The sequence below is a fragment of the Oryctolagus cuniculus genome, chromosome 13, assembly GCF_964237555.1.
Source record: "Oryctolagus cuniculus chromosome 13, mOryCun1.1, whole genome shotgun sequence".
Lineage (NCBI taxonomy): Eukaryota > Metazoa > Chordata > Mammalia > Lagomorpha > Leporidae > Oryctolagus > Oryctolagus cuniculus.
Genome location: NC_091444.1, coordinates 22346690 through 22367016, shown reverse-complemented (window position 1 = coordinate 22367016; position 20327 = coordinate 22346690). Strand labels below are relative to the sequence as shown.

The window sequence follows — 20327 nt, the reverse complement described above, 5'->3', positions numbered from 1 at the left end:
TGTTTTTGGTGAGGGACACGGAGGGTTACTATGCGAGGGGAGAGGCTCAGTCCTTGGGAGCCACTTTCTTAATAACAGCAGGGACCTTACTTAGCTCTTCCCACTTCTTCCCTGGGATGTCTCCACCCTTTCTGTCTTCCCTCCCTTCCTCCCCTCCCTCCCTCCCTTCCTTCCTTTTTATTTTATTTTTTTTAATATTTATTTATTTGAAAGGCAGGGTTGGAGAGACGAAGAGACAGAAAGATATCTTCCTTCTGCTGGTTTATCCCCCAAATGGCCTCAACAGCCCTGTCTGAGCCAAACAGAAGCCAGGAGCCTGGAACTGCATCCGGGTCTCCCATGTGGGTAGCAGGGAACCAAGTACTTGAGTCATCTTCTGCTGCTTTCCCTGACCCATTAGCAGGGAGCTGGATTTGGAAGTGGAGCAGCTGGAATGTGAACCTGTGCTCTATGGGACGCCAGCACTGCAGGCAGTGGCTTAACCCCCTGCATCACCATGCCAGGCCCCCTGTTTTTTCCTTCATGGATTTGAGGGCCTGTTTGTCCTGGAAGAGCTTGAGCAGCTCTGTGGCAAGGTGCTGTATGGGTCAAAACCTCCGTGATCGTGTCATGCAGGAACTTGGTGAGCTTGCTCACTTTTCTCAGTCACCTAGTGACCTTTGTTGAGGCCCACAGCCGTGGGGTAGCACAGAGGCATGGCTGCTGCTTTTTGTTGGCTGCTTTGATGAAAGGAATTTTCCACTGTATCTTCAGGTCTATACTTTAATAGCTCTATTCTTGGTGTCTTTTTTTTTTTTTTAATCAGTTTTATCTATTTTCTGTTGACTTCTGTTATGGGAGATTAGAATTTAACTCTCTTCCACTTCCACCTCCAATGCATACATCCCATCTCTCTTCCTCATGCTCCCAATAGAGTTGTATTATCATTTATAAATTAGCATCCAAGAAAATTAGCATCCAAGATATATACTATTAGTACCAAACATACATATACAAACTAGCATGTGGGCACTGTGAAATTTCCTTTTTTGTGCTAATTTTTTGTTAATATTTCTTCAAGTTGAGAATTTCCTCATTTAATTGTTTGCTTGGTTTTTCTTTGTACCTTTCAGCGACTCTGCACAGGACCACACAATACCTTAAAAGGTGGTCAGAGACATCAAGTGAACTATGAGTTCCATCGTTTACTTCTTCCTGGGGCGCAAACATCTTGTCTTCCGTCAATCTGAACTTCTGTCCTTCTGGCACTTACTAATACCATCATCCTCATAATTGCCTCTGCCTCTTTAGTTATTGTTGATGGAGTCCCTGCTTCTTGGATCTTTGTCTCCCTTTTCTTTTGTTTCCTCTCATTTTAATAAGGCATGTTCTGTAATAACTTTCTCGAGAAAAGGAGCATATATTTTTATTTATTTCTTAATGTCTATTTATTTGAAAGGAATCATGACAGAGACAGAGAGGGAGGCAGAAAGATCTTCCATCTACTGGGTCACTCCCTAAATGCCCACAACAGCCAAGGCTGGGCCAAGGAAAAGCTAGGAGCCTAGAACTCCATCCAGTCTTCCGTGTGGATGCCAGGGATCCAAGTACTTGAGCCATCACCTGCTACCTCCTAGGATGTACATGAGCAAGAAGTTGGATCAGATGGGATGTGGGTATCCCAAGCATGGCTTACTCTGCTGTGCCACAATACCCACCCTGGTATAGGCTTATAAGATCAAATTTGAAACACTTTTCCCTAGAATTTGGAACGCATTTCTTCACTGTCTTCTATTTTCAGATTTTAACTTTTGGATGTCATTCTTACTCTGTTCTTTTATTCTCTAGAAGATTAAAAATTATTTTTATTTCTTCTCTTTAATCTTGGAACTCTAAAATTTGATCACAGTGTGCCTTGTGTTAACGTTATTTCTCTCACTGTGCTGGACTATTCCATCTAGAAATTCATGTCTTCCAGTTTTGAGAAGTAGTCTTATATTCTTTTATAATTTCTGTGTTCTCTTCCTAGAACTCTAATTCATAAGACTGTCAGCTCTATAGCTCCTATGAGCTCTCTAAACTTTGTATCTCCTATTTTTCATCTCTCATTTATTTTTTAGTATTCCTCAATTGTATCTTCCACCTTTCCATAGAGCTGTTTTTATTGCTGTATTTTTAATGTCCATGAGATATCCATGAGCTTCTACTTATTCTCTAAATAAACTCTCCTTCTTAAACAGTGTCCTTCTCTCATCATACAAAGAATATCTTTTTTATATCTGATTATATTGATGATATAGGGTATATTGTGGGGTCTTTTTTTTCTGTCTTGATGGGCTGTTTTCATCTATGCCTTGTCTGTTTATCTTCTGAGTTCCTTTTTGCCTGAATTTGTTCAGTAGTTATGGCCTGTGTTTCCATGATGCAGGTTTTCTCAAGTGTATTACGGCCCATTACTCTCCTTTAATATTTAAGAGGCTCTAAAAAGCTCGTTGCAAGTTCCTTGGGTATGATCTCGGCTGAATTCTTGATTGGCTTAAGTGTGGGTTTATGGGGTTGGGCGCCTGGCAGCATGGGGCGCAACCCCATATGTTATCATATGAAAGTTTTTTCTTCTAGATCCACCTGCTTCTCCAGAAAGAAATCTCTCAAGTGTTGCCTCAGGTGGGACAGGGAGACGTAAGTGTCAGTGCTGACACCCTGGGGTGTTAGTGGGAAAGGAGGACAAGGGTCCCGCTCCCAGGGATGGCCTTTCCTACCCAGCTCCCTTCACGCCCTGGCATCAGACTCAGGAACTGCTCGTGTTAGACTTTTCCCACTTCGTGCTCCCTGCTCCTTGCAGGGTAAGTTCAAGGGCATAGTCGCTTAAGTGCTCTGTGTATCAGAGTTTCCTGCAGCTGTATCCGCTTTTCGTAGACTTTCAGTTGATCCTCCTCTTTACAGTTCAGTCCTGCATCCTATTTTCAGAGGTCCTGGTGCCCTTCTGAGTTCTCCAGGGTAAGCAGGTGACTGCGGACAACAAGGTTTCAGCTTTCTACTCTGTTAATCAATAACCATTCAGCCTCTACAGTTTCTCCACTCTTGACATTCTCTTCTCTTTAAACCTTTAAGTAATTTTTAAAACCATTTTAGAAATATTAGAAATAAGCCTGAATATTCATCTCATCACTTGTAACCAGCAGTCACTGCATACTCTTGTATATTCCTTCTTTACCATTTTATGTGATGCTTTCTATTGCCACCTAGGGAACAAAGACTTTAATCACCCAATATTTATTTAACATCTGCTAGGAACTTGGAAAAAACTGGGTATAGCAATGAAGAATAAAGAACAGAGGTGGAATATTCCGTGTCCCTTGGACAGAAATATCTCGCGAGTGAGGCTGTGCGTCAGCTCCTTCTTTTTAAATGGCTTGGAGAGGGATCCTCTCATCCAACAATGCTACTTAAAATGCAAGGCGTGGATCAACTCTTGTCCCCTAAAAGCCAATTAACGTAGATTCTACGCCTGTTTCTTACTAAACTCTCTTGACTGAAAAGGCTAATTGAAGGCTCGGATGGAGACAGCAATGCTCCTGACAGTGGGCAGAACTAATTTAAATTCTTTCATTCAGTAACTGCTTATCCCACGGCCTACTTAATCCCAGGGCCTGGGGGTAGCTGGCCATTTGCCACAGTGATTCCTGCAGGCACAGTGTGGAGGGGAGTGTGTACCCACACAGAAGCTTCCTGCTCCACGGAGCCAACCTACACGGCTTACCAAGGACCACGCGTGTGCTGGCAGTGCTCCAGGCACCAGGGTTTCCGTTTCTCGTGAAGTGCTGTTCAAGAAAGTTTCCATCCTTTCAAATACGTGACTGAAGTCCACGTTTCCAGAAGGGGCTTCCAAATCATACTTTTTCTGTGATGGTATCAGCGTGTACTTGACAGACACACTGGGTTAGAGGCATGTCAGTGGTTTGGATCTAGTACCTGAAACGGCGTGGCTATCTGTTCTTCATGGAACCAAAGCAAAAGGTTAGACAGAGGGATAAGCACCTGGAGCAATGCCATTTGAAGTCGATTTCGGCTTCACCATTGTTTCTGCATTTCCATCCAAAATGCAGTGTGTTGTGCGTGGAGCCTTTTCTGCGGAAGGGCCCCCAGAACGTCCAGTGCATTTTCAGGACGAGCGGACACACTGTGTTGAGGCTGGGTCTGGAACATCGGCTAAGCGCCAGTCCCGCTCCTAGGGCACTGGATCCCATCCCGTCTTCTCTGTCTAGAACATTCCTCAGTTATTTTCTCCTTTCCTAGCTGCATTGTCAGTTTTTTTCTCTCAGTTGGATTTTTTCTGTAAACACAGATATGCACCCATGTACCTGACCTTCAGATAAAAACCAGAAATCCTCTTGGGTGCCCGAGGCCCCTGAGCCGTCTTCTGAGGATTTGCGTATCCTTGCTGCGTCTGATTGTTCTCTTCCTTGAATCTGTTCCGGTCAAGCTCTGTCCACACCCATTCCTCCCTGAAAAGGCTCACACTGTAGTCACCAATGACCCTCACGTTGTTAAACAGTCATTTCTTGGCAACAGCGTAGGACCCCGTTGGCCACTTCCGTCTATGGAAAGAACTTTCTTCCCTTGGACGCCGCATTTCCTGGCTGTGTAATTTCAGTTGGCTTTGCTGACTCTTGCTCCTCTCCTCAAATTCTAGCCCAGGGCCGAAGTGCTCAGTCCTTTCGCCTACCCCCTTCTCTGCTGATGCTGCTCTGCTAACACCCAGTTTTATCGAATTAAATGCCATGATTCTCCAAATTAGGTCTCCAGTCTGGATCGCTCTGCTGAATTCTAAGTCTCAAATTCCCCAGTGGACGTCTCCACTTGGAGATCCAGCAGCCATTACAAGCCCAGCTGCTAAAAACAGGGGCTCTTTCTGTTCACTGCCCCCTCCCACCCCATCATGGTCTCCCCCGTCCTGGTCAATGTCAGCCTCAGACTCTCAGGCCAAAAATTCTGTGGGTCCTCTTTGACATCGCCCTTTCTCTCACATTCTGTATTGGATCTGTTAGCACTACTGTTGTCTCTATCTTTAATCACAGCCTAGGGGCCAGCATTGTGGTGTAGCTGGTTAAGTGGCCACCTGCCTCACTGGTTCAAATCCTGGGTGCTCCACTTATGATCTAACTCCCTGCTAATGCACTTGGGAAAGCAGAGGAGGATGGCCCAGGTGTTTGGGCCCCGCTGCACCCACACAGGAGACCAGCAAGAGGCTCTTGGCTTCGGCCTGGCCCAGCCCTGGCCGTTGTGGCCATTTGGGGAGAGAACCAGCAGGTGGGAGATCTCTGTCTCTCCCTCTCTCTGGCCGTGTCTCCCTGCCTGCACCCCTTCCAGCGGTATCCCAGCAGCCTTCACTGCTGTGGTAGAGCCTTGCTGTCGGGTGTGCTGTTCCTGCCTTGTTCTGGGTGTTCTCAGCACAGCAGGCACAGTCACCTCTCAGCTCAAAGCACCAGAGGCTTCCTGCCTCCCCCAGGATGAAAGCTGAGATCTCACGGTGGCCAACAGGACCCTGCAGGATCCTGCTTCCCTCGCCTGTCGTCTTCACTCCCTGGCCCTCCTGCCTTGGCTACACTGGCCTGTTTGAGAAAAGATATCTGTAAACCTCATTTCTTTCCTTTCCCAAGGCTGCCACTCAAGTGCTTCTTTCTCAGAAGGGCTCTTCTTTGCCACTGTCTTTGACAGCGTGGCCCACTCCAACATTATCTAACCTACTCCGTTGTTTTCTATTTCTTCAATGCTTACGTCTCCACCTAACATACTATGAGTATGCATTTTTTACTCATTAATTTTATTTATTGTGTATGTCCTCATGCTTACATGTGAACTTCAGCCAGTGAGAATTCTTCTGTTTTAACTCTAAAATCTTTGATTCTAGAATAGGGCCCAGTACATAGTAGGTGCTACTTGTCGAGTAGAGGAATTCGTGTGCAGGGTTTTTGAGATCTCAGAATTCCCTGGAAAACATCATGCTTACAGTTCGTGCTGAAGTAGCAGGCGGTCTGGCAGTCTGGGGCTGTGTCTTCCAGGCGGCCTCCACCTGGAGTGCATGGGGGCTGCTTTCCACCTCTTCCTCCTGGCCTCTCGCCCATGACGGTGCTGCGTTTTCCAATGCTCTGCAGGAGCGTCCATTTCGATCCTCCTTGTGTTGTCAGGAAACAGTGCTTTCTCTTTTTCTTCTTGGTGAAGATAATTTCAAAGCAGCAGGAAGAAATTTAAGGGAAAAAAAAAAGATTTTGTTTGTGTCTGTTTCATGGGTGCTCTGGAGTTCATCTCCGGCTTTGCAGACTGCTGTGTGTGCTGTGGCCCCTCTCCAGGTCATCATCGCCTTTCGTGGCCTTGGTGAACACCTAGACACGGACTCCCAAAATGGACTTCCAGCGGAACTTTGCTAAGTTTCAGACTCACATAACCGAGTGTGTAACAGAGCGCCTTTCCCATGCAGATCTGCCCGACTGCTCTCAATTTAGAATTCAGATGACATACTGTCAGCTTCATGACAGCTTCCATGACCTCCCACCACACACCTTGTACAATATTCTCTTACTCCACTTCACCAAGATCTGCAATTATGTGTTTATGCCACCAGATCATGGCCTCGTAAGGACAAGGATTAGGAGTTAATCATTATGTCTCTAGCAACCAGTGCAGCGTAGGACACATAAGATATGCTCAGTAAACACACACATGAACGTGTAAGAAGTTGTCAAGGACAGACAGTCGCTTCCTTTCTCTTTTCCTAGCAATCTCTGTGGCAGGGGTTGTGCCCTTAATAGCCATCATCTCCTGAGCTTTGTGATTTTGATAATAATCAAATAACAGGTCACGCAGCTGTGAGTGAGTGACTACACGGTTCTCAGTGTTCTCTAGGATTTCTGAGTCATAGGAATTGTGTGTGGCATATGTGTGCTCCATTGTACCGTTAGCTGTATTATAGAGCTGAACAAATAAACCGCTCTGCCAGGCACAGAGCAGAACAGTGGCGACCCTAAAACTGACACAACTAAAGGGGCAGAAAACACGACAGTGAGAAAATATACGAGCAAGGAAACAAGTTCATTTTCTATTTAAGGTTTCTGAAAAAGTTGGAAAATTCCACCCCAACATCAGATAAACTTTTATGTTTGTTCTGTGCTGTTCATTTCAGACCATTTCTTCTCCTCGCTCTTGAGAAGAATTTCCCTCCTAGGGAAGCAGTTCTCTTGAGCAATATTGTTCTACGCCCTCTGCCTCCGTCAGCTACTGGCTGCTCTGTACAACCCCTCTTGATTTATCGAGGAATTTGTCATCCTTATAGCCTTTCTGTCCACCCAGCATCCACCCATTTTTTAGGATGATGTCATACCCATGTTGGATACCATGGACACGTATTTCCATGACTTAGTCATTTCTAATGACTTCCTCTACGGCAACCAACCGTTCCCATAGACACACCCTGAAACTTATCATCACCCAGCATTGCTCCGGGTCTGTCTGAGAACAGTGTTTCAGACACAGACTCTCTGAGCATAACCTCGCATCGATTACTCTCAATCCACTGTCCTTTGTCCTGTGGACACCTGCAGGTCTAGATTTCTTGCTTTCTACCTCTCTCCCAGCTCCCGTCTGTCTTCATTCCTCCCTTGCCTCATGGACATTCTCTGATCCATCGCTTCTCTCTTTCCTCCCAGGATCCTGAACCTTCCTCCCTGATTGTTCGTAGTCGTACCTTCCTGACCAAAAGCCCAGAGCTGCACGCATCCCACTGTCGCCCATTTCTAAGCCTTCAAGTGACTGTTGGAGAAAACAGACAACACGAAACCACCGCCCTGCACTTCTAACACGCCTCCGCTTCTCCGTCAGCTCTCCCACCTCCGCCTCCCTGCTCTGCACCTTCCGCCAGCCTGCCCTCTTCCCTGCATTCCTTTTCCTGACCTTTGCCAGAAGATTCCCTCTCCTAATCCCCGTGGTAGATGCAAGGCAAGCAGCTGCTTTCCCCAGGAAGGCACTCTCCAGATCTGGCTGGGGTGGTGTTCTGGGGAGAAGGGAGCTTTGTCTCCTAGCACCCTGGAACCTGCTGCTCTGCTCTGCCTGCCTCTCCTCACCTTCCCCTGCGCCACCAGCCCAGCGTCCCCCTCTGCTGCTGGGCACTCCGAGGACGACCTGGCAGCAGCTGAGTCAGGCACAGGTTTCAGCAGAACTGTGAGAGTGGGGAAGGCCACACTTTCCCTGTCTTTTTAAACTTCTCCCACCATTCATTCCTTGCAGCAGTACTATGGGGGAAAAAAAAGATACATTAGATTTTCTGCAGAGTTGGTAGTAGATAAAGAATTCTGATTCCATGAGGGGAACTTTTTAAAAATGAAATAAGTCACTAACAAAAACTTGACTAAGGCCGGCGCTGCGGCTCACTAGGCTAATCCTCCACCTTGCGGCGCCGGCACACCAGGTTCTACTCCCGGTCGGGGCGCCGGATTCTGTCCTGGTTGCCCCTCTTCCAGGCCAGCCCTCTGCTGTGGCCAGGGAGTGCAGTGGAGGATGGCCCAAGTGCTTGGGCCCTGCACCCCATGGGAGACCAGAAGCACCTGGCTCCTGCCATCAGATCAGCGCGGTGCGCGGGCTGCAGCGCACCGGCCGCGGCGGCCATTGGAGGGTGAACCAACGGCAAAGGAAGACCTTTCTCTCTCTCTCTCTCTCTCTCTCTCTCTCTCACTGTCCACTCTGCCTGTCAAAAAACAAAACAAAAACAAAAACTTGACTAAACATAACTGCAGCCACTGTCCAAGAGGAAACAGAAACAAGTCAAATTAGCCTCAAGCGGTGCCCCCGTGGACAGGTCCCTTTTCACAGCACTGGTCCTGGCCCACGGGCTGCAGCTCAACTCTTTCTTCAAACCCTGAGTGTGACTGCCCGCCCCAGGTGAAGGAAGCGCCACCTCTTCTCCCCTCCCCCACTGCGGTGAAGTCTGTCTGTGGGATCCAGTTCCCGTTCCCCATGTGGTTAAGTGTGTAGACATGACTACAAGGAATGATAGTGAGACCTGGGAGGGAAGAGGACCTCTCTCTTGCTGGCTCTTGTATTCTCAACCCTAGCAGGAAGCTTGAGAGGTGGTAAGAGTTCAGAAGGCAGTGGAGAAAGGGCAAGGTGGACACTGAGGCTGCCCCCGCGTGGCCTTTCCCTGAGTGATGTGTTTGGAATCTTTTCTGACACATGCAGGCCACCTTGACTTCATCTCGTCCTTTGGGCCCATGTACAGTTGCTGTTTGTTCCTGTCCCTGAGGTTCTTGGTCCACCTCTGGCAGGTGGAGTAAGTGGGGCTCCGCCATGGGTCTGGCCTCCCTACAGAATGCTGTATTCCTCACCTTTGCCCCCACACCCTACACGGAATAGCAAAGTAAGATGTATTTGAACAGCAGGAACCAAGGGAATGCTAGCATTTCACAGACTCTGTGTGGGCTCCCCCAGCCCCCTGCTAGCATGCAGACACATCCATATTCAAGAAGCCTGCTCCTCCACAGGCAGCAACTCTTGTTCCAAATCTAACTCCCAGCAAGGGAGACAGGAGTTGGTAATTGCTTTACACATGATAATAGAGCCCAGAGCTTTGGCTCCCCACTGCCTGCTCTGACTGCAAGACCAGAAACTCCCACTGTGGCCTGCGAGGACCTGTGCAAAACAAACAACATTTTCGCTCCAAGGAACTAGCTGAGCCCATCGCGGTAGGAGACAGAGACACAGAGAATCAGCCCTTTGAGGAAGGATTCCCCTTCACGCAGGGCTTCTCAACAGCTCTGTTTCCTCATTCTTTAAAAAAATGTATTCGTTTATTTGTTTGTCTAATTTGAAAGAAGGAGGAAGAAAGAGACACAGCCCTTCATCTGTTGGGCAACTCCCCAAATGCCCACAACAGCCAGGGCGGGGTCAGACCAAAACCCTGAGCCAGGAACTCCACCCAGGTCTCCCACCTCTCAGGCAGGAACCCAAGTATTGAGCCTTCACCTGCTGCCTGCCAGGGCGTGCGTTAGTAGGAAGCTGGATTGGAAGCAGGGTAAGGGGGTAGCCTGATACTGGATGTGGGCATCCTGAGCTGTGATGTGACCACTGTGTCAACATCCACCCGTATTTTCTGATTCTTACTCTCTCAGACTACAGTTTGTCTGAAGTTTCAGAGAACTGCCCTCTGTGTTAAAGACTACTTTTGGCCAGCGCCGCGGCTCAATAGGCTAATCCTCCGCCTGCAGCGCCGGCACACCAGGTTCTAGTCCCAGTCGGGGCGCCGGATTCTGTCCCGGTTGCTCCTCTTCCAGGCCACCTCTCTGCTGTGGCCCGGGAGTGCGGTGAAGGATGGCCCAAGTGCTTGGGCCCTGCACCCCATGGGAGACCAGGAGAAGCACCTGGCTCCTGGCTTCGGATCAGCTCAGTGTGCCAGCCGCAGCGGCCATTGGAGGGTGAACCAACGGTAAAGGAAGACCTTTCTCTCTGTCTCTCTCTCTCACTGTCCACTCTGCCTGTCAAAAAAAAAAAAAAAAAAAGACTACTTTTGGCCTTGATTCCACGAGTGACCCCGTGTGCAGTTCTGTCTATTATAATAATTGATGGGACTCCATGGTCATTCTAAAATTCTGTACTGTAAGTATGCAAAGCTAAGGTACACAGTATGCATGCTAGTATGGAAATGTGTCATGGACTTCCTGGGAGCCGGACAGACTGCGTGACTTGACTCAGGGACTCTTCTGGGCTGGTGTGGCTGGCATTGGACGACGTCTACAGCCCTTCCGTCGTCCTCAGCCTGAACTTGTGGTTTCCAACCCAGTATTACAACCCTATTTTTGGTTGTAGTTTTTAACTGAAAAATATATATATATAAAAAGCTATCAGGAATTCAAAACACTCTAAAATTAATTTTAATTTATCAATCACAGTCACACCCATATATTTTTATAAATGTCAGCTTATTAACGGCTGCATAGAAGGTGGTTTGCCCAAGCGTGGGATTCCCGGGCCTTGCTGGGACTCGTGTGCTACGCCTGCTGAGCTGCTGTCTCCCTTTCTTCCGCTTCCAGTCCTCATCTGCCCCTGAGCTAGGGCCGGCCTCCTTCGCGGCAGCTGCAGAACTAGGGCCTCCCTTCTTCTTCTTTCTTCTTTCTTCTTTCTTCTTTCTTCTTTCTTCTTTTGATTTGAAAGTCAGAGTTACACAGAGAAAGAAGGAGAGGCAGAGAGAGAGAGAGGTCTTCCATCCACGGGTTCACTCTCCAATTGGCTGCAATGGCTGGAGCTGAGCAATCCAAAGCCAAGTGTCATGGGCTTCTTCCGTGTTTCCCATGCGAGTGCCAACGCCCAAGGACTTGGTCCATCTTCCAGTGCTTTTCAAAGCCATAGCAGAGAGCTGGATTATAAGTGGAGCAGCTGGGACTCGAACCAGTACCAACATGGGATGCCGGCACTGCAGGCGGTGGCTTTACTTGCTATGCCACAGCACTGGCCCCCTCCCTTACTTCTTTTTAACTGATCTTCAATACTTGTCTCCTCTAGGAAACGTTCTCTCATGCTTTTTCTTCTATACAGTCTTTTAAAACCATTAAGGTGTTTTGTTTTGTTTTGTTTTGTTTTTTTGACTGGCAGAGTGGACAGTGAGAGAGAGAGAGACAGGGAGAAAGATCTTCCTTTGCCGTTGGTTCACCCTCCAATGGCCGCTGCGGCAGGCCCACTGCGGCCGGCTCACCGCGCTGATCCAAAGGCAGGAGCCAGGTGTTTCTCCTGGTCTCCCATGGGGTGCAGGGCCCAAGGACTTGGGCCATCCTCCACTGCACTCCCAGGCCACAGCAGAGAGCTGGCCTGGAAGAGGGGCAACCGGGACAGAATCCGGTGCCCCGACCGGGACTAGAACCCGGGGTGCTGGCACTGCAGGCGGAGGATTAGCCTAGTGAGCCTTGGCACTGGCCAAACACATCTTCAAGGCCTCTAGTTTCTCCACGTTGTAGTGTGTGTTAAGACAAGTCAAAGGCCGGTGCTGCGGCTCACTAGGCTAATCCTCCGCCTGTGGTGCTGGCACCCCGGGTTCTAGTCCCGGTCGGGGCGTCAGATTCTGTCCCGGTTGCTCCTCTTCCAGGCCAGCTCTCTGCTATGGCCCAGGAGTGCAGTGGAGGATGGCCCAAGTGCTTGGGCTCTGCACCTGCATGGAGACCAGGATAAGCACCTGGCTCCTGGCTTCGGATCAGCGTGGTGCGTCGGCCGCAGCGGCCATTGGAGGGTGAACCAAAGGTAAAGGAAGACCTTTCTCTCTGTCTCTCCATCTTTCTCACTCTCTAACTCTGCCTGTCAAAAAAAAAAAAAAAAAAAAAAGTCAAAGTGCTTTCAACATCTCGGTGGGTCACATGCACATCAGGTGGCGTCACTGCTATATGGATTCCTGATCTAGACGGTGGAGAAGGGCAAGGAGAACAAGTCGGACAAACCAAGCAGCTTATGGTGTAATAAACATAATAAGTAAGTGCATTTGTGAAAGATGACTTACGTCATCCAAAAAAATCATTTCACTTTTATTTCATATATAAGTTTTCCAACCTTTTCAAAAGTAATCAAGTATGTTCCCCCTTATCCACCAAATAGAAGCTTACTACACCCATCGAGGTTCATTGAGTAAAAAGCACTCAGAGTCAAATTATAGAGATGCTATAGTTACTTCCAGTTCCGCAACTGCTAAAGCCTTGCCAGGAATATGCAGGCCTCTGTGGGAGTCCTGTAACCAGGCAAACAGACATTGCTATGACATTGTCCCTTGGAACAAAATAAGGCCCCAAGGTCTTCAGGGAGCTGAGGCCACTTTGGACTTCAGATGAAACTGCAGTCTAAAAAAGTCAACCACAAGGTATACCAGAGGCTACGACTCACAGACGCACCCACAAATATAAACACTTGGCTTCCATCGTCAGCATTCTAAGTATGTAATTTACTCCTCTGCTGGGATGTCTCCTCTATCTTTTGACAGAAGAGTGTTACTCCAAGGTTAAATATTTATTTTGGAAAGCCAGGTTGACTAATTTTAACACCGTAAACAACTAAAAAGAAAAGAAGGCAGCCCAAGAGGTGGAAAGCTGTGTGTCTTCTCACACGTGCCTGGAACATTGCTGAGCAAACACCAGCAAGTGTGTAAGCTTTAGGAGCAGTTACAATAGAGTGAAGGTGCTTTGATGAACCCACTTGAACAAATACCGCCAAAGCCATTGTATTGGGATTGTAAGCCTAGGTGAAAATACTGCCAGTAGGGAAAAAAAAAAGACACTCTGCACAGCTGGGGTTTTCATTCTCTTTTGAAGCAAGACCCTACGACTTCCCAAGCGCTGCTGGCCTAGCGCAAAGTCCTGGGCTGAGAATCAAGAAACGCGACTTCTAATAGCACATCTCACATTATTTACCAGGCATACTTGAAGAAAGCCAAAGAATAATGGAATTACAGCCTGGAAAGAAACTGCAGAGTTCCTCTCACCCCATCGCTTCATTTTACAGCAGCTGACGTGGGGCTGAAACCCATCTGTGCTTTGGTTCTTCCAGCCTGTGCGGTCTGATCACTTCCCCCTGCCTCCATCACAGAACTGGGCTGAGGATCGATGAGGAAGGAGGTTTGAGAGCGTCTCCTCACTACGCCCTCTTTCTTCCCTGGATTCCTGTGCTACTTATTTTATTCTTGTTGTTTTCTCTTTTTTGTTTTGTATTATAATTGCCTCACCTTGTTGTACTAATTTGCCTACCTGTTGGTCTTACTTGTTATCCTACATTTGCCTACCTGTTGGTCCTTAAAGGCAAGAACACACACTATTTGTTGGGTGTATAGCAACAACTGGAATTCACTGTGTGGTTGTTGTGCACCAGGTACCAGGCCACTGTGTAGAACAGTCCTCAGAGGTCGGCAGTGTTAAGCTGACCAAGGAAGTTGAGGCCCAAAGGTTCAGCTGCTGCCTAACAACACTGTAAGGAGTGGAGTAGGGACCAGACTCAAACTTCTCTGACACAAAAGGCCTTATTTTTCTAGGCAAACATGCTTGATTAGGTTAAAAGTGATTTGTTTATTTACCTGAAATGTTAGACAGGAGTAGGCATTGTGGCACAGGAGGGTAAGCTGCTGCGTGGGGTGTCTGCGTTTCTTATCAGAGCGCAAGTTCTGACTGCTTGGCTTCTGATCCAACTTCCTACTGATGCATTCTGGAGGCAGTAGAAGATGGCTCAAGTGTTTGGGGGCCTACCACCCACGTGGGAGACCCAAACAGAGTTCTGAGCCCCTAGCTTTGTACTGACACAGCCCTGACCATTGGCAGCCATTTTGGGAATGAATCAGCAGATTGAAGATCTCTTTCTCCCTCTCTCTCTCTTTCAAATAGAAAAAAAAAAAAAACCATTAAAAATACATTTGCATTATTGTTTTTTAAAAATGTTAGGCATAATTAGGACAACCATTGTATTTCCCCCAGGGACCCAGGAGATGTGTGTAGGAAAAAATTAGAAGAGGTAATGGAAGAAAGAGCCTTTTGATATTATTGAAGCCAAGTGGGAGAGAACTGGAAACCATCGCACGGCTCATACTCCAAGGTACTGCACAGCTAATTTCACTCCACTTTACCTTCTACCCCTTCCCTCTCCTAGTTACTACGTTCTTAGGCTCCCCTCTCCCTAGCCAAGTGTAGCGTGAATTTCAAGTGTCAGATCCCCTCAATCTGATCACAGTGCCATGGGCTACCACAGCACTGGCTCTCAGGACTTAACTCCGTAATGAGTGGAAAGCTACAAGCCACGCCCTCAGGGAGCACTTGAACCCTGCTCTCTGCAGCGTCTGCACTTTCATGGGGCACCCGCCACCAAGGATACCTGGCATTAAACACAGCTGCAATTTTCACTGGCAAATCCTCCAGGAAGATACTGTGTTTGAGCCGTTCTTGGCTGTTTCCTCTGATTTTTAACTCTTTTTTAGCTGCTATCTTCACATTATACCTTGTTAGAAAAGGCAGGGTCCACTTTAAGAAAAACTCCAAAGAACAACTATTCTGAGAAGGGGAAATAGGAGCCACCTGTGCTTTTAACCCATTCATTACTTATTGATTGTCTACCGTGCACAAAGCTTTGTTCGGTGAGCTTTATGTTTTTTCCAGTTCAGATTTCCAAACAGACTGGGCAAGAGCTAAAACCTCACCTGGGCAACTAAGTCTGGATTTTCCTACACTCTCCTCTTCCCACTTGCTGTGTTCTTTCTCTCCTCCTCCAAGTCTTACATAAACACTGATCATCTTTTTAATCTGTCAGGCAAAAAAGCAATTAAAAATTTTCGAGTAATAATATAAATTCACATATGATCCAAGCCTACCGTTAAAGGATGAGTTTTCCAAAGAGAGCTAATATTAATCTTTTATACAATCTTTTTTAAAGCATCAAAAATTGTATATTTTGTGTGAATATTTTTGGCACTTTTCAGTTTGGATCTCACCTCCAACCATTACGCACTGATTCAGCCATAAAAAAAGTCTTTCAACCTATTGATCAAAGTCAAGGCGCTGGATTGGCACATCTACCTCCCACACCCCATAACAAAAGAAAAATAAGCAAACAAAACATGGATTGCCAGAGTTCTTGGCTTTCCAGCAGTTTGAGGTTTTTTTTTCCTCCGAAGTCACTATTAGTTAGAATTATCCTAAAAATAGGAAACAGTTGGTGTCAATTAGTGATTACATATGACAAACTAAATAAGGATTCCATCTTATTGACATTAAGTAAATTGGGTAAAAGAGAGGGGAAAACCACTACTAATTGCACTGTTAAAAATGACCACTCAGTATGTTAGTGTACTTCCTCCCAACTTTTTTTCCTTCATTCCTTTGTTTACTTAATATTAATTATGAATATTCCTCCATGAATAAAATTCTTCTGAGATAGTCACACAACAGTCTAGTTCTAGTTGGTCAGTGACTTACTGATCATTCTCCTACCATTGGATGCTTAGGTTGTTTGCAGTTGTTCACTACTTCAAATGAGAGATGAATATCCTATATGTACATTTTCCCAAAATTTAAACTATTTCACTGGCAACTGCTTATCTTACACAGTACACAAAAATCAATTCAAAATGGTTTAGGGACTTAACTATAAGATCTGAAACCTTCAAACTCGAAGAAAACACTGGGGAAAAGCTGCATGGCACAGGTCTTAGCAGTGATTTCCTGGGAGTGTTACCAAAAGCACAGGAAACACAAGTAAAAATAGACTAGCGGGACCATCTCAAATTTAAAAATACTGCTGTGTAGCAAAATAAAAAATAAAAAATACAGATTGGGAGAACATATTTACAAACGATGCATCTAACAAATAAGGAACTTTTATAATTCAGTAGCAAAAACCCACATAATTAAGAAATGGACAATGGAACCAACTGGGCATTTCCTTAGACAACATATAAATGGCCAATACATCTATGAAAAGTGCTCAACTGGTCATCAGAGAATGTGAGTTAAAAATGACAGTGCAACAGCCCCTCTCTCCTGTTAGATGGCTATTATCAAAACAAATTAAAAACAAAAACAAAAAGTAGCAAGTGTTGGTGACAGGTGGATAAGAGGCACGCCTTGTGCACTGTTGGTGGGAATGTAAACTCTACAGCCAGCATGGGAGGTGGTATGGAAGTTCCTCAGAAAACTCAGAATAGAGCCACCTGTGATCCAACAATCCCTTCTGAACACACATCTAAAGGAATTGAGATCAGGATACTGGCGAGCTATTTCTAATCTCCAGTTCATTGAAACACTATTCATACAAGCCAAAATGTGGAAGCAACCTGAATGTCTATTTACACACGAATAAATAAAATGTGGTGTATGCATACAGTGAAATACTGTTCAGCCTTTAAAAGAAGAAAGTCCTGCCATTTGCATTGGCGTGGATGAACCTGGAGGGCGTTATGCTAAGTGACATGAATCAGAGACAGAAGGACAGACACTACATGGCAGCACTTTCATGAGGAAACTAAGATAATTGAACTCAGAAAGACAGAGTAGAATGGCGATTGCCCAGGGCTAGAGTAGGGGGAAATAGGGAGGAATTAGTCAAAGGGTGCAAAGTTTCATGTACCCTCATTGGTGGAGATGTAAATATTGGAAGAATATGCAAAATGAGTAAGTCGGAGATCTATAGTATAGCATTGTGTCTGTAGTTAGAATACTCTGTTATAGCCTTAAAAATTTGCTAAGAAGGTAGATCTTAAGTGATTCTCTCTCTCTGTTTCTCACAGACACACACACACACACATCACGATGATAAGGGAGGAAACATTTGGGGGTAATGGATATGGTGTGGTTGTGGCATTGATTGTGGTGATGACTTTACAGGTGTATACATCTTTCCAAACTCATCAACGTGTATATAGCACACATGTACAGTTTTTTAAATGTCAATGACACCTTAATATAATGGTTTTAAAATAATTTAATTGGGATGCCGTCTTATATACAATTACTATATCAAATGCTTTTGAGATACATTTCCATATTGTTTTCCCAAAGAATTGTACCAGCCTGCAATCCCAAGAGAAAAAAGCCGGTGTTGCCACAAATACACCCGTCAAATGTGTATTCAGTTCTTGTATCTGCATTGCTGATCCATGAGGAAGGATCACTGGCACACTCCTGAGCTCCCACGACTCTTGTCGCAGGCTTGTCGTCTAAATATTTACCTTAGCCCATTTTTGTGTCCTGGAAACTTAATTTGCTACACAAAACATTTCCAAATAGCCTAACAAACATTTCCTGTGTACCTACTATGTGCAAAGAACTGTGCCTAGTGTTACGGAAAATACAGCCCTTGCCCTCCAAATACCTTATAGGCCAGGTAAGATGATTCCATGGCCTCACTTCCCACTCGTGTGCAGTAGTTGCACAGCTAATACAAAGCAGGAAGCAGCAAGTGCCAAAGAAGAGGCACAAAGAATTTCAAGAGAGGACACAACAGAAGGAAGCATTTGAGGAGATGGGGCTATCTAGCATCCATTGCTTTGGGCTTTGTCCATTTTGTATTAGGAAGAATAAAGTGCTGGAGATAAAGGCCTTAAGAACCTGTCAGAGAAACAGGACTTCCTTGAGAAACTTTGGATTTTTCTTTAAAGTATTGAATATGAGGGAAAGAAGCACTTATGTTCCGCCTTGTTTCCATTGGCGTACTCCCCATGGCGTTTTGAGCAGAACAGATAAACATATTAACGCTCTGCTTTGCAAATGCCGTTGCTCCCTATCTGTTTTAATATCTCTTTCCCTAAGCTTAATAGAAATGAAATTGGTTCTTGAGGTGGAGCCAAACAAAAGGAAAGGCTGAGACTTGGGCCTACAGAGCCCTGTTGTGTGTGTTTATGAGGGCTCTTCAAGAATCCCATGGAAAAATCTGTGTTCTGGGATATATACACATGGATTTCAAAAGTTTTCCCAACACTATAACCTTATCTTTTATTTCCGTTTTTCCATGGACTTTTTCCCACTTATTTTTAAGGGAAAAAGCAGAGCTCCAGAGAGAGGAAGAGACAGATCTTCCATCCCCTGGTTCACTCTCCCAAATGGCTGTAATAGCCAAATCTAGGCCAGGCTGAAGCCAGGAGAAGCCAGGAGCCAAGAACTTCCCCCTGGTCTCCTGCAAGGATGGTGGGGGCCCCAGGGCTAGGACCATCATTCACCGCCTTCGCAGGCTCGTCAGCAGGAAGCTGGATTAGAAGCAGAGCAGCCAGCTGCTGCTCTACTGTGGGATGCCGGTGTCACAGCAGACTTAACCTCCAGCACCCGCCAGCCCCTCCATGAACTTGTCAAGTATCCTTGTAAATGAGACAAAAACCAAAAACCAAAACAAAAATAACTGCTGGCCACATGCTGGTATTTGAAATTACTTTTAAATTATTGAAAATTAAATTAAATGTAGTTGTTGAGTCACATTACTCATATTCCAACTCCTCAGTAATCCTTGTAGCTGGCGGCGACTGCACAGGATAGAGCCTGCGCAGAATATCCATTCTGTCACTGCAGAAATTCTGTGGGGCCCTGATGCTCTGGTATTAGGAATCAATACACGCTCACGCAAATCACTAAGTAGTAACACAGGCTCATGCAGATTGGTTGTGCAGCTGGCCAGGAGTCGGAGACTTTATAATCCTGCATGCAAGTTCCAGTCTTCTACAAATGAGGGAGAAGGAAGTGCTTCTCCTGTCTTCTAGGAATAATTAGCACCAGCTGTTCTTTCAACACCAACTGTTTGCAGAACATTTCTGTAAAAGGTAATCTAGAATAAAGGCAACGAATAAGGAAATCCTGAGCATGAAGTTGGCTAAGGCTGTAAAGGTTTTCTGGTTCGGATGCAAGGACCACAGATACCAAGTGCCCTGTCCCCGCCCCGGGGGGGACGTCCCAGTTTGTACTGGTTTTCTCGGCTTAGTTACGAACAGTTCTCCCTTTCCTTCTCCCAGTTTCCTGGTTTGGGTGATAACTCATAGGCTCACCCCCTTAACGGTCACATTTTCTGTTTTCTCATCCTTTGTAGATAGGCAAAAAATAAAAGCCTCCTTAATGCTGGTTTCCTACAGACAATTTTTCCCAAGCCACATTTGGGTGTGTGTGTTCACAGTCCATGAAATTGTTCCCTACACAAGGAGGGCCAGGGTTTTATATAGATTCTTACTCTTTTGGTTTTCTCTTCCTTAAGGATAAACAATCAGAGACAATATTGATTGTGTATAGAAATATATGAGTGACTTTGGGAGATATAAACTACATCAAGTGCTAGTATTATTTATGGTATCAGCTTCCATGAGTTAGAGGAAGAAAAAGAGGCCTGGCATGGAAAGAAATGCAGAAATAGAAATATCTTGGGGAAAGAGCTGACCTGAGAGGCAGAACACATGAGCCCCTTGCTAGTTTAGACTTTATATTAACATCAGTTTCCCATTTTATGTATTGGGCTTGTAGAGATGTCAGCTTGCTTGCTTGCTTTCTCTCTCTCTCTTTCTCTCTTTCTTTTCTTTTTAAAGAATTATTTATTTATTTGAAAGTCAGAGTTACACGGAGAGAGAAGGAGAGGCAGAGAGAGAGAGGTCTTTCATCCGCTGGTTTACTCCCCAATTGGCCGCAAGGGCAGGAGCTGGGCCGATCTGAAGCCAGGAGCCAGGAGCTTCTTCCAGGTCTCCCATGTGGATGCAGGGGCCGAAACACTTGGGCCATCTTCTACTGCTTTCCCAGGCCACAGCAGAGAGCTGGATCAGAAGTGGAGCAGCCAGGTCTCAAACCCATACACATATGGGATGCCGACACTGCAGGTGGCAGCTTTAACCT

The 20327-nt window shown here is 46.0% G+C and overlaps 1 long non-coding RNA gene across 10 annotated transcripts in view; it reads left to right on the top strand.

Annotated features, from left to right (window-relative positions):
- Positions 1 to 20327, top strand: part of LOC103350989 (uncharacterized) — a 53781-nt gene that overhangs the window by 10082 nt on the left and 23372 nt on the right. For 5 of the 10 annotated variants that reach the window (XR_011381404.1, XR_007909608.2, XR_007909609.2 and 2 more), the window contains 2 exons: positions 13410 to 13610; positions 14457 to 14574. This is a non-coding gene — a long non-coding RNA (uncharacterized lncRNA). The remainder of the gene's footprint in view (positions 1 to 13409; positions 13611 to 14456; positions 14575 to 20327) is intronic. The other 5 variants (XR_011381407.1, XR_011381406.1, XR_011381405.1 and 2 more) reach the window with 3 other exon arrangements.